The 9,741-nt window shown below is 38.9% G+C and overlaps 1 protein-coding gene across 3 annotated transcripts in view; it reads left to right on the top strand.

Annotated features, from left to right (window-relative positions):
* Positions 1 to 9,741, top strand: part of FAM65B (family with sequence similarity 65, member B) — a 287,827-nt gene that overhangs the window by 143,220 nt on the left and 134,866 nt on the right. The gene's annotated exons all lie outside the window — the stretch shown is intronic.

The following is a 9,741-nucleotide window of genomic DNA, read 5'->3' as shown; positions in this document are numbered from 1 at the left end:
AGGTGATCCACCCTCCTTGGTCTCCCAAAATGCTCGGATTACAGGCGTGAGCTACCATGCCCAGCCTGGGTCCTTCTCTCCTACTCTTTCTCACACGTACTTGGCACTCCAACCCTCCATTCCCTTTTCCCATTTTCTTTTTTCCCAAGTTGGGATACTGGAGCCCTGGTAGCTTCCAACCCCCATTGGCACTGCTCAGTTTTCTATTCTCCTCTCGCTGCTCTTCCATGACTTGACCTGTCCACTAGAATTTAACTTAAAGGTTGCGATTTTAAAGGGATGATCTAATTATGGACGGATGTTTTGTTCAAGTGCTGCCTATGAGATTGGGCCATAGGCAAAAGCTTTTCTAGAATTTGGAGCCGCTGAAATAAAGAAAATTTGGACTCAAGAATCTCATGAATTTGGTTACTTTCCTCAAGAAACTATGTCTAGTAATTTTTTTGAAAACTCTATTCAGTAATTTTTATAAAAGGAGCAGTAGTAAGGTTTTTGTGTATGTGTAATTACCCAAGCAATACAAGTTCGTTGAAGAAAAATTACAGTGTCACAAAGAATCCCTTGTAATCTAGTCATGTAGAATGTAATCATTGTTAATATTTTGATGTTGTCTTTCTGCTATGTTGTTCTAGCTACAGAAATATTTAAAATCATAAGTTGGGTTTTTATCACAACTTAAATCAGTTTGAAGAATATTTACTGAGCTTCGCTGCTGCTTACCAAATTATCATTCTGTTGCGTTACTTTGATGGCAGGTATTTAGAGCCACCAATACCTTGAAGTTTGATCTTAGGCCCCATTCTTCAGCTTTCACTTCTTAAAGATGTTTCCTCTTTAAGCAAACACCTTAAAGAGAAAATTTGTACTGAGATACTAACTCCTTTTAGGATCTGAAAAATGGTCACAACTGTGAAGATAAGCGTAGAATGGAAAAATTGGCAATCATTCACCCACACCTCCCTCCAGGAGTAGCATTCCAAAACGCCCAGCCCACATTTCTTTGCCTACAGGAATTTTGCTTTTTTACATCTGGCTATGATGCTTAAGAGCGCCCTCTATAGGCTGATGCCCTGCACTCTGGATTACGCGTGGCCCCGTTCTGAAGGGAAGCGTTAAGACCAAGTAGGGCTGGATGAACCTGTGTGTTCTCTCTCCTGAGCATTCATCATTTCCAAGGTGATTATTGTAACCTCAATAACCATGTTGTTGTGGAATGGCTGGGGTCCCCAGGTTCCAGGTAGCTAGGTAACCAGGTAGCTCTGAGGTGGGAAGTGAGGGAGGTAGTGCAGGTTGATGAGTTGGGAGTCAAACGAAATTCAGACTCAAATTCTGGTTCTGCCTTGTGGTACCCATACAAGCTAACTTTGGTCTCCTCAATGGTGAAGTGGGACAGTAATATCTATCAGCTATACAGACTGTCTTCATAGTAGATTCATAATATTTGCGTTGCACTTCAATGTGGTATGCTTTATCCTTTTCAAATTGATTATCTTATTTAACTTAATCCCTAAAGATTAAAGAGAAAATCATTGCAAGGCCAACATCCACTGTATTTTTATTCAGTTTTCAGAGCCGTGGCTCATGTTTGGCAATTTATGTGAAAGCATGTCCAGCTGGTGCCTCATTTTAAGCAAGCTCTGTGTGGGGTAACAGTCAAAAGCTTCAGCTCTGGAATTGCACAGTCTGGGCTTTGCCAACCAATTCACTTGTGACCTTAAGCAGGTTACCTAATGTCTCTGTGCCTCAGTTTACTCACTTATAAAATGGAGTCCAAACCTCATATGGCTGTATGTGGCTTAAGTGCTATGGTAGGGAAAGCTTTTAGAATAGTGGTCAATACTCAATACATATTAATCCCTATTGTCTATTTACAAAAATGGGTTTATAGAATAGTGACCATTTTTCACATGTCTGGTTAACCTCAAATTCGAAATAGGACTTATTTACAGAACTTCAGTTTATAAATAACTTTTCAGAGGTTTAATATGGCAGATACAGCACTGAACAAGTTGTTAGGCGTCTGAGTTGTAGCCTTGCCCCTTGCTGTGGTATAGCTGGAGGATCTTGGGCAAGTCATTTACCCTCTTTGAGCCTCATTCTTCATCTGAAACAAGGGGACTGATTACACATTCTCTAAGCATTATACTAGCCAGTCTTTACTTCAGAATGATGTATCTACCTATAAAAGTTCATGCTTGTTCTAGGATTCATGCATGCTTTCAGCTCCCTTAACATGCCTAAGCAGAAAGCTTTTGGTACAATGAGTTTTCTGTAACATAAAAAAAGGAAAATGCCCAGAAGCTTGTTATTAGGGCAACCACATTTCCTTGCAAGTGACACATTTTTAAAATCCCTTTCCCCCAGAGGTTACACAGATTTAGAATTTTGGTTCATTTGCTTAAAAGTATATATAAATTCATTTAGATATATGGACACTAAAAGATCTGGGAAGAAAAAAAATGAGTCAATGAGTCATGCTCACAATGTATTTTTTAAACAGCCTTTCTGAGATCCTGTTTGTTTCAGCAATTGTTTTTTGTGGTTAAAGGAAATGTTAAGGTTCACAGAACTTCGGAGCATTGGTGTGTAACTGCTCTTGTTCTAAAACAGGGTTGCATATAGCGAGAGAGAAAGAGAAAGAGAGACAGAGAGAAAGAAAAGGCACCCACACACGACAAATCCCAATGTCTGTTCTCTCTCTGTCTCTCCCTGTCTGTTTCTTTTCTCTCTCTCTCTCTCTCTCTCTCACACACACACACACACACACACACACACACACAGCCTTAAGTTTGCTTTCCTAACAACATTGTCATGTCATTTAGAATATGGTTACTATCAAGTAGGCTTAATCTTTCCTGGAGAAATTATTTATTTGATTATCAAGGAATTGAAAAACCGGTTGTTAGCATTACAGACTCTTTTCCCATTGTTGTTTCAAACTTATCAAATTAAACAACTTTCATCTGTTTTGTCACTGTGATCTTGACAGCCAGTCTGGTCAGTGTTAGTGGAAATAACTGGATAGGTAATAATGGTAATGACTATAAGAATGCTGCTGCTGCTGATGATGACAATGACAATGATGATGACGATGACAATGATGATGACAATTGAAAAAAGGAAAAGGGAAGGGCCATGCACAGTGTAGGTTCCTATCCTGCTTTCAAGAACAGAACAGAATTCATCTGTGGAAACAAACGACTCACCAGGTGGTGGTCAGTGAGTATTTTAGAAGCCAAAATTACTCCTTAGCACAAGTTAAAGCTCCAATTGCTTCTTTCCTTAGAAATGCGACCCGTCCCTGCCTCCATTTTCAGCACTGCTGAAAAGATTAGAATAATAAAACACCCCAACTTCATAGTAAGTGTGCGAAGTATTTCTCAGGTTCTTGTATTTCCTGGATACTTGCATGCCTTTTAGGATTATGCTTGAAGATGACAAGAAATTACAAATCATTTGTCAGATTTTCAAATGTCCCCCAGAGCTGACACAGTGCAGCTGAGCATGAGAATACTTCTCCTGTCCTGGATAACTGTGTCTGAGAAAGTTGTTTCAACCTCCACAAAGGAGGGGAACTCTCCCAGATGGAGATGAAGTGGCAAAAGGAAGTCCACTCAACCATTAGCTGCCCGTTGCCTTAAAGAGACTAACAGCTGCTTGGAAAAAAATTGCCACTCACTTATGAACCAAACCTCCCTCCTTTCTCCAAGCCAAGTAAGTTAGCACTTTTCCCCTTTCAAAGGGAACTTCAGGTCAGAGGAAGCAAGAAGACTACAAGACACTTACCAAAAAAAAAAAAAAAAACAAATTGTACTTAGGATAAATACCTATTTTTTTTTTGTCTTTCCATGTAGGCTGTTTACAAAACCAAGATAGTATTTTTCTTTTAATAGGTAAATAACTATGCAATCTGGTATAATCTGGAATATTTTGATATTTTTCCTGAATTGTATTTGCCCCTTCCAAAATTAATAGAAAGAAGAAAGGGGAAAAAAGCAATTAAATAAATATTATGTACAAAACTAATAAATGCTGAAAGTTCAGACGGGTTAAGTCATACCCTCCGTGGAAAAAGTAAGAGAAATCAAATGTAAAAGTATATGAGCCTTGGCTAGAGAGGATTGGAGATTTTTGTGTGATTATGCCACATTTTATAACATGTAAATAAATACAAGCATTGCTATTTAACTATGCTGAATCTTTCTCAAAAAATATCTGGGTTTCTCGAGTGGATCCAATAATGGGATTGAAATGCCCTAGTTTCCTGGGTTGAAAAGAATTGGTCACTCTTTGCTTTCACGATTTTGCCAAGATTGCTTGGATCAATTTCCACCCCCGAATTCCTGGATAAATGCTTTAGTTGGAAGTCACTTTCCCTACTTTATTTGTCCCAGGGTCTGGAGCAGACAAAGACCTCCCCACAGTAATTCATGCTTGTGTGACCTCTGTCTTGGATTACTGCAAAACATTCTCTTCCCATAGATGTCTAGGAAGCTTTCTTTGGCTGGTGCCAAAGAGATGGTGTCATTGCAGGGGCATAAACTAAAATAGCACATTGCACTAAAGCTATGCAGGCTGTCTTAGCCACCAGTCCACCCCCCTGATTTATGGCCCCCAATGACCTCAGAGTAACCTGTTTAAATCAGGCCAATGCCAAAAGGGGCCCAATATTACAAGTAAAACATTTTAGATGTTTATTTTAATATGTCCATGAGCAGCCAGCCAAGTCTTCACTTTTTAGGAATGGTGAGTGTAAGATATACTAGAGTATGTCTTCCATAGGGCTTGAGTTGAAAACTAAAAGTGCATGCATACTCACTGTAGCTATGACAGTTTTAAAAAAAGAAAAAGAAATGTGTAGTTGTTGTGACCAAAATATTAAAATAAATTTGGAGGGTTGCCCTCTCACCTCTCTTTTTGATAGAAGCCACTTCAGTTACACAAGCCAACATATTTATTAAAAAGATGTGATTTATCTAGTTAACTGTGCCTCCTGTATTTTTTCAAGAGACAGGGTCTCACCCAGCCTGAAGTGCAGTGGTGTGATTGTAGCTCACTGCAGCCTCAACTTCCTGGGCTCAAGGGATCCTCCTGCCTCAGCCTCCAAGTAGCTGGGACCACAGGTGTGCACCACCATATCCAGCTAATTTTTTTATTTTTTTGTAAAGCCAGGCTGTGACTATGTTGCCCAGGTTGGTCTCAAACTCCTTGCCTTAAGTGGTCCTCCCGCCTAGGCCTCTCAAAGTGCTGGGATTACAAGCGTGAGCCACCGTGCTTGGCCTGCCTTGTATATTTTATTGTGCTAAGCAAATGTCAGTTTATTCAACTTCTCATTTATTTTTGGATGGCAAAATCGTGTCTACTAATTACTTGCCAAAAGCTGTGATGTTTAACTAAAATGTTTAAAATGCAGTTGATTTTGGAAGATATTTTAAAGGAGAAAAGGTATTAGTTGAGACAAATTAAAGTGACTCTTTCAAGTACCAGAAGGACAGAGAAAAGTTGGAGAGGAAGAAAAAGACCTAGTAAATGGTCCTACAAGTGAAAATGGAAAGAAGAAAATGAAACTAGAAATGCAGGTGCTGATGAGACAGTAACCACTCTTATAATTCCTCATCATTCAGTATGGTCCAGGCTGTGTCAGGTGCTAGTTTCTGGGACCCTGAAATGTGGATGTGCTTGGCTGACTCTGAGGGTGATGATTCCATAGCATCTGCACACCCTAGATTGAAGAGGGAAGTGTCAAGAACCTGAACTGTTTGATTCTTGTTGATAAACAAATCAGGTCATGTAAGCTAAAAACCCACTTTACTTTGTGCTGTGTAGCCAGAGCATATCTTATCCTTTAGAATATTCCTTCCTTCCAAAAAAAAAAAAAAGAACAATTTACTTTATCCTTTTCAGATATTTTTAAGAGAAAGATTTTGACCTATGCTGTGATAGCAATCAAAAGCCAGATATAATGGGCAGTGTTTCTCCAGAAGGCAAATTAATAATAATTTATATCATCATTCTTTCACATGTTGGCTTTCTATAGCTTCAATTTTTTCATGTCTCAGCTTGCTTAAGAAATGCTTCAGGCAGGAGATACTTAAGGACACAGTGTTGGATACAAAGTAAATCTCCTGGAACTTAAAATATAAATGTGAGAAATGTGAACTTTTTGGGGTGGGTAAGGTGTCTCTTTTCCAAACTGAGGAAGAGAGGAAACACTCGGATCTAGCTTTGTAAAGATTTTCATTAATAGAGAACCTCCTAAACAGAGAAGAGATCCTGGGGTTATTCGTCTGCGGCTATATTACAAGTTTAACTCTAGACAGCAATTATTTCTAAATAAAATAAAGAGAAGAAAGAGGTTGCTGCCTTCCGGAAAGTGATGAGGTTATGGTGCCACTTTTCACCACAGACTTTTCTTTCTTTGCCTTTGAATTATTGGGAGTTAAAGGTTTGAATATTTATACTATACCACTCACACAGCAGCAGCATAAGAGCAGCTGGTCCCTTCTCCCTCTTGACTTCATTCTAAACTGTTCATTCAGTGTAAGAAGTAACAAAAGGATAACTTGCCTTTCAGATCACAAGATGAGTCAGCTGGCTGAGCCTTTGGGTATAATTTTTTTATGTGAACTTCAGAAATCTCTGAGAGAGAATAAATATGAAAACATTTTCTATGGTGGGAATTTTCTTTCTATTGATAACAGCAAAATACACTAGTAGAATGATATTTAAAGAAAAATATACCAAAGACTCAAATAAGCAGATATGATTTGTGGAAGGCACTCTTAACTCTCTTAACTGCCTTCAGATAAATGACATGACTAAAATATTAGGAAAAACAAACTCTCCTTCAACTTGTGGTTCATATGCTGAGGGATACCAAGAATGTCTTTGAGGTAGGGCGTGACTCACACCCCTATTAATTTCCACAAGCATCTCTAAAAACTGAAAAAGCAATTAAAATTTTAACTCTTAATAGAAAGCATAATAGAAAGCTTTTTAAATAAAACGTTGCAATTTTGAGTGGTCTGCATTCTACAATCTGAGTAAAAAATCACGTGTTGCTCTGCAAACAGCTTCTAGAGAAGGCCCAGACCCTTTTTCTAACCATATTGCTGTATTGGGTACTTTGCGTACAGAAATTCTGAAGTCATTGTTGTTTTCGAATCTTTGATTTTTAGCTTCTAGACTTCCAAACTGAGGGAAAGTAGCATATATGCTGTAGAATGAGCAAAATATTTGAACTCATAAAACTTAGTTCAACTTACTATTTGTTTGGCTTTAGGCAAATTATCTAACTCCTCAGAAGATTCAATTTCCTTTTTCCAGTGAAAATGATGATAATAGGCCGGGCACGGTGGCTCATGCCTGTAATCCCAGCACTTTGGGAGGCTGAGGCGGGCGGATCACGAGGTCAAGAGATTGAGACCATCCTGGCTAACATGGTGAAACCCCGTGTCTACTAAAAATGCAAAAATTAGCTGGGCACGGTGGTGTGCACCTGTAGTCCCAGCTACTCCAGAGGCTGTGGCAGGAGAATCACTTGAACCTGGGAGATGGAGGTTGCAGTGAGCCGAAATCGCACCACTGCACTCTAGCCTGGTGACAGAGCAAAACTCCGTCTCAAAAAATAAAATAAAAATAGGGTGCAGCACACCAACATGGCATAAGTATACATATGTAACAAACCTGCATGTTATGCACATGTACCCTAGAACTTAAAGTATAATAATAATAAAAAAATAAATAAAGTTTTCAACGATTCCCCATTTAGTATAAAATAAATAAATAAATAAAAAATAAAAGAAAATGATGATAATAAAGGGATGGTAGTGGTGGTTGTAGTGGTGGTAATGGTGATGATGATTATGATGATATTGATGATGGTGGTGGTGGCAGTAGTGGTTGGACCAGTGGTAGTGATGATGGTGGTGGTAGTGGTTATAGAGATAATAATAATGGTGGTGGTGGTAAGGTGATGATAATGATAATAATCATGATGATGGTGGTGGTAGTGGTATTGGTTATGATGGTGATGGTGGTGATGGTTTTAGTGGTGGTTATGGTGATGATGATTGTGATGATAATGTTGATGGTGGTGGTGGTGATGATAATGGTGTTGGTGGTTGTAGTTGTGGTGGTAATGGTAGTGGTGGTGAGGTGATGATGATGATAATCATGATGATGGTGGTGTGGTGATGATGGTGGTGATGATTGTAGTTGTGGTGGTGGTAGTGGTGGTGATGGTGATGAGGTGATGATGATTATGATAATCATGATGATGGTGGGTGGTGGTAATGATGATGATGGTGGTGGTGGTGATGGTGATGATTGTAGTTGTAGTGGTGGTGGTGGTGGTGGTGGTGATGGTGGTGAGGTGATGATTATGATAATCATGATGATGGTGGTGGTGGTAATGTTGATGATGGTGGTGGTGGTGATGATAATGGTGGTGGTGGTTGTAGTTGTAGTGGTGGTGTTGATGGTAGTGGTGGTGAGTTGATGATGATGATAATCATGATGATGGTGGGTGGTGGCAATGATGATGATGGTGGTGGAGATGATGATTGTGGTGATGCTGATGATGATGTTAGTGATGATGGTGATGATGATGATCATTAACCACTCAAAAAACTGCTGAGTTTAAAGGGAGATAATGTATGATATACTTGAAAACCGTAAGGGCTTACTACATAAGTATCAGTTATTATTTAACTGTGATTTTCTCAGCTCTCTCAGCCTCCCAAGTCTATACAATTCCCCCCTCTTCTATTCTTGGCCTTTGTTAGGAAGAGCTGGCTTAATAAAAGACACAAGTTGATTAGAGCAGAGCTATTGCGACTGCTCACCTCAAATGCTTTCCTGAGAATATAGAGGTACTTCTGGCTCATGAATTAGCAAACCTGGTTGCTATCTGATCTCCACCATGTGACCAAGGCAGGGCTCAGAATAACCCCATTGCTTGGCACAGAATACATACATGATTGCTTACCCGTGTGCTATTGCTTTAATCAATCTGGTCTCTGCCTGAAAATTCTCTGGGTATCAAGGGAGAAACACGTACTATGGCAGTTTTATTGTGTAGAGGGGCCCCTTGCCTCGGAGGTGAAAATCATATCTTTAACCGTATCTTTAGCAGTATGCAGGACCTATTTCCTGAGTAAATATTTACTTGTGGTAAACACATCAGAGGCACTGCCTCCCCCATCACCACTTTACAGAGTTCTTTTAAAAATGTAATCTGAGAAAAGCTGAACTTTCTGTATCTGTTAAAACATTTCTAATTTAAAGATAACACCCACTGAAAACTTTAATGTTGTATATGTTACAGTATTTTAGGACAGCAATTAAGATTTTAAATGAAGCCTCTACAATGTTCCCTCTAGTGGTGTTTTGTTTTTGTTTTAGATTCCATTGTTTTAAAAATATTTTCAGTGGTAAAACTCCCTGAAAAAAATGATAATCTGTTTATGTGTATTTGTGTGTAAACATTAATTTTATACAAATGTACAGGACAAACATTAGCTCAGTTGCTTCATAATAATACTACATGGGACAGAGAAGGAGTGAATAGAGTCAACCCTCTGCGAGCTCATTGACAAATACTTATTGAGGACCACTCATAAAAGTTATGAGCAGGGCACATACTTAGTTGGTTCGGTTGGAAATGGTACCAGCTGCAGCAGAGTAGACCAAGAATGGATGAATCTAAAATTTTTTTTTTTTTTTTTTTTTTTTTTTTTT

Source organism: Mandrillus leucophaeus, unplaced genomic scaffold (genome assembly GCF_000951045.1).
Source record: "Mandrillus leucophaeus isolate KB7577 unplaced genomic scaffold, Mleu.le_1.0 Scaffold56, whole genome shotgun sequence".
Lineage (NCBI taxonomy): Eukaryota > Metazoa > Chordata > Mammalia > Primates > Cercopithecidae > Mandrillus > Mandrillus leucophaeus.
Note: the sequence above shows the minus strand (reverse complement) of the source record. Positions and strands in the feature narration are given on the sequence as shown.